This window comes from Camellia sinensis, chromosome 15 (genome assembly GCF_055761805.1).
Source record: "Camellia sinensis isolate YWXY chromosome 15, ASM5576180v1, whole genome shotgun sequence".
NCBI lineage: Eukaryota > Viridiplantae > Streptophyta > Magnoliopsida > Ericales > Theaceae > Camellia > Camellia sinensis.
Window position 1 is genome coordinate 54911922 of NC_138975.1, and position 5033 is coordinate 54916954.

Below are 5033 nucleotides of genomic sequence, written 5' to 3' on the forward strand. Positions count from 1 at the left end.
TCAAGTGGGCTTAAAAATACGGGTTTGCCACCTCAAGTAGGCTTAAAACATGATTTGCCACAACAAAGTGGGCTTAAAACACACATTCGTTGAATTGTTCCAATTCAAACAACAAGCCTTCATCCACAAGCATTCATGCAATGTAGCATCTAAGCACATAGCCCCATGGCAAGCATGTTAATCATGGCATCATGGCAATTACACTCATGCAAGTATGCTAAAGCATAAAACTCACCGAGTACTCCAAGCCAAAATAAAACTAGTTAGACAAATGCATGATCCTAACTGTGTTGAGTGTCTAATGCAACGCATGCAATATGCAATTAATAGGCTCGGTTACTAATATGACATATGAATCAATTTGAACAATATGTGGTTAAACACGTATTCAAAGAAGTATTGAAAGTGCAATGCAGTTTGAATAATGCGCCGAGCCTCAGTGCATGCAACACAAATGAATGGGTGAAAACATGTAAGTATAAGGTATGCTAATTGAAAATGTCCCTAATCTAACTATCGAAAGCGATTAAATAAAATGGAGAAAGACGTGGGGTTGGAAGACATACACACACGCACGCACACTTATTACAACATTACGCCATCGCGAAGGAGGGTCCGAATAAATAAGCTACATGGCTACGCTAATTAAGCTAACTATTACAACAATTGAAACGAATTAACTATCTAGTTAATTAATTATTACAACATGATTTTTTAACTAACTATTCTAAGCTAATTAAATATTACAAAACAAATTAATTAGCTAAACATTTTAACTAACTAATTACAAAGCAAGTATATTAGCTATCACTAATTAACTAAACAAAGCAATTAAATGACCTCGGGAAGCGAGGGATGCATATATGCTCGGTTTCTCCACCCAAAAAGCCACTGTTTTGCCATTGAACGCCTCTGTTTGAATTTATTTGAACACCAATAGTGTTGCCAACTCCCAGAATGCCTCTACTTCAATTCAGGAACACACTTGTGCAAAATTTTCATTGATGGCCGGTCAGCTACCCCTGCCCCGAACTTCTTTTTTTGCTGCAACAGAGAGCAAACAGAGGCAAAGCAATGTATTCTCAAGGTTTGTCTGTATTGTTACTCTCCTTATCATCACACAAGCTCAAAGGAGTGTAACTCTTGGCCCTCAAACCATCAACCAAGCATTTTATATGTATGATGGCTAAGGAACCAAGCTTGTAAAAGCTTAATGAGTGCAAAACAAGACTCAACAAGACCACCACCCTATCATGCATGATCAAGGGTGATGGTGACCAAGGAAAATGGCACATTCATCACTTTCAGTATGAAATGTTCCATTTTTCTCATGTTCAAATTAACGTCCGATTCGAACACATGCAATGCAACACAAAAGATGCTTATCTTGCCTTGTTTACTTGCCATGTTTTATTTACTCATTTTAGTTACCAATCCATTCTTTAATCGATTAAGTCCAAAAGTGAGTGTCGTCTAATGGAAAGACGGCTCAAACCACAAGTTACTTTGGGCATGAAAGAGGCATTACACTGTTGGTAATGAACCCCCTAAGGGATTAAACCATTAGTGCAACACCTCAATTCCACACTTAGGCAAACAAGTGGTTTGAAACCACTTTCAAAGCAAACAAAAGAGTAAAGAATGGAGGGAGGTTGCAGAGATTAAGGTACTGAAATTACATGCAAAATAATACTAAAACATGCAATCAACTTAAGGAAATGATGTTTAAAGGCCGAAAACACCAAACTAGTGAAGCCCTTTACACTACAACCATGCAAAACAAGACTCATATGACCTAACCAACCCAAAACAGAGCTAAAGCAGTCCAAATCAGAGGCAAAAACATATTGGAATAAAGCTAAGTTAAGCTAGAAAAACATGCTACTACATAGAGCTAACTAGGCATGCAAGCAAGATACAAGGAGTGGAGGCTAACCCCTCCAATTTTAGACTTCAAAACATGTTTTTCACCACCAAAAAACCTCTAAAAATCAGTGGTTAAAAAGCCAAAAAAATTTGGTTTGAAAGTGTTGAACAAAAGTGTAAAAACTTTATAAATAAAGAAGTGAAGTGGTGAACCACCCCTTAACTCAAAAAGGCCTCAAACCATCATTTTTAAATCATAAAAACAAAGATTTTTGGAGTTCAAAACTAGCTCAAAATTAGTGTAAAAAGATGGCAAAACAAGTATGGAAATTAAGCTAGCAAAGAGAAGTTTTTACCTCTTGAAAGGAAGACACAATTTAGGCAACAATTCAAGCCAAATTCAAGCTAAAATCACCTTCTAGTGCTCAAAGAAGGCCTCACGTAACCTCAGCCCAAAGATAAGCAACTTTGGTTAAGGGTTGATAGGCAAACTAGAAGTATATCTCTACTTGTATGCACAAAAGTTCAAGAGAGAGAGAATTGTAAAGAGAGAGGATTGTACAGAGAGAGGCTCCCAAATCTTTCCAACCTTGAAAACAATAGAGAATGGCCTCTATATATAGAAATACAAGAGCTCAGGTCGAAAATATCAACAAAACAGACAGCTGGAGCATTTGGGAGACAGCTGGAGGAAAATATCTGTAAAATCTGACCTTTTTGACACTTGTGGCCGGCCTGCCACCACCGGTGGTCGACGGCCATCACTAGTGGTCGATCTCCATCATTGGTGGCAGACAAAATGCACCTCTGGCCGACACATGGCCAACAAGCTTCACTGGTGGCCGATAAGCAAAAACTAGTTTCTGGCCCCGACTTCAAACAAGCATATCTCCTTCATCTAGACTCCTTTGTAGGTCATTCTTGAGCCTAAATTGAAGCCTCGAAAGTATTTTTTCCAATGGTGGTAGCCTCACATCAAAATTACAAGTGTGTAAAAGATATGCTCATTTTGGTGAAGACTGCTCACTTCCAACTCAATCGGATTGATGCCTAACTTCTCCTCAGCTAGTTTTCTTCCCTTCTCTCCTCTTTTCTTCAACCCCAAACCCCTAAATAAGGTGTTTTGAAAGATTTTTCAAAGAGTTCACCTCTCTTTCATTCATTTCCACTTTGTCCTTACTTAGTTTACCGAAACGCGCAACATTTAACGAAATGCGAGTCTCGAAACATCATAGAAACTTTTTTCAAAAATATTTTGAAAGAGAGGGTTTTAAGGTCTAAAAATTATTTTGGTCAAAAGGCTTTGGTCCAAAAAAGGGCTGTAAGATTGGGATTTGAAACTCCTCTTGCCGAAGAAATGAACATTTGCGCAACATAGCCTTCGCCCTGCCCTCGTCTTCGAACAATCAACCTGAGGCCCCCAAGTCTTAAGAGCAGTCAAAAATGGGGTGTCTACACAATCAAAGACAAATCAACACACCAATTTAATGTGGAAAAATCATAATTGAAGCACCTCCAATTCTGATAAACAAATCACGGGCCAAAGCCACAAAATAATCCACTAAGAAGACAAAAAGGAATTACACATATGTACCCACAACACTAATGTCGAATCCACAACCATGAGTCACTCCAAAATTCACTAAACCTTCATGCCCAAGTTCCTCGGAATCCACCGAAGAACAACTCTTTCTTTTGTGAATAAAAAAAAAAAAACAAACCCTTTGATGATGTTGATACAAAGTTCACGGATCCATTGATCACTCTTAAATCATCAAAAAAACACTCATAAAGCACCATCCAATATAAAACTCTTTGTCTTGTTCTTCCTCTCTAAAAATCTGGATGGCTCAAACCCTAAAATGAGCAAACAACGCACTTTATAGCAAAATGGATCACGAAAACTGCTCGAGTGCAACATTCACCGCTCGAGCGGTAAAACTTGCTTCCTAAAAGTTCAGATATTCTACAAAAATACTAGATGATCCTTTTCTCCGCTTGAGTGCACAAATGACCGCTCGAGCAGTCAAACAACCTTTACTGCATTTTTGTTTTTTGGTTCGGAGGCGTTGCCCCTCGACCCCGGCTGGGCGCTGACCCGAACCTGCCATGGGGCACTGCTCCCTAGAACCCCGCGAGTTGACCGAGCAACTTGATCCCCATACATAGTCAGCGAAGTAAAAAACATGAAAGCCTCAAGATCATAAACTCCTATTCATAGGTACAATTCAGGTTGGATTCGCATCTAAACACTCACATCCTTACTGAAACAAAAGGGCAAATAATATTACAACTGAAAGGAATTTTGTCTAACAGAATTGCTAATTATAAAAACCTAACAAGAATTAATTGAATGAGTGTTGAATTGTTAACCATCAACTCGTCTAAAAGCTTAAATTGTTATAGAGAAGGGAAACATTATATTATATTCTCAACATGCTCCCTCACATGTGGTCGAACTTTTCTTCATAGCGAACCAAACATGTGTAAGCATTTTAATTATCAGGTAGGCAATGATGTTCGAACACAAGTCCTATTACTGCTCTAATACCATATTAAAATATCCAACTCAGAACCAATTAGCTATAAGTGGAGAGGCCCTTACATTATATTAAACAAACTTGAGTGGCTTATATTGACGATGTCAAATTTAGTCTAACACTCCCTCTCTTGTGCAGCCCAATAACACATGGCAGTGATTGAGAGGTCCAATTAAAAGATGGACCGTTGAATAGTAGAGTGGGTGAATGTAGAAGAGTGATCGTAGAAGAGAAAAAGGGACGGTAGTAGTTAATGTGGTTTTAGTAGTGGTGGATGAGCTTCTCATAGTGGAAGGTTGGAAAGAGAAAAAAAAAATGAAAATGAAAAAGAGAACATAGTCTAGTTTCTATTGCTCTAATATCATGTGAGAGCAGGAAAGTTTTCTTTGAGATTAGCCAACCGAGTAGGGGTTGATCTTGATAATGCCAAGTATCATAGGTAGGATTAATAGTAGTATTGTTGGGATTAAGGAACCATAGAGGACATGAGTTCGTCCCATCAATGAACATCATTGCCATGGAGCTGGGGAAGAACTTAACTTAACCACAAGTGATAATTATCAAGACTGAGGCAAGTGGTGATAATAGTAAAGTGGGAGTTCGTGGACTAGAAGAGAGAACGGGTAG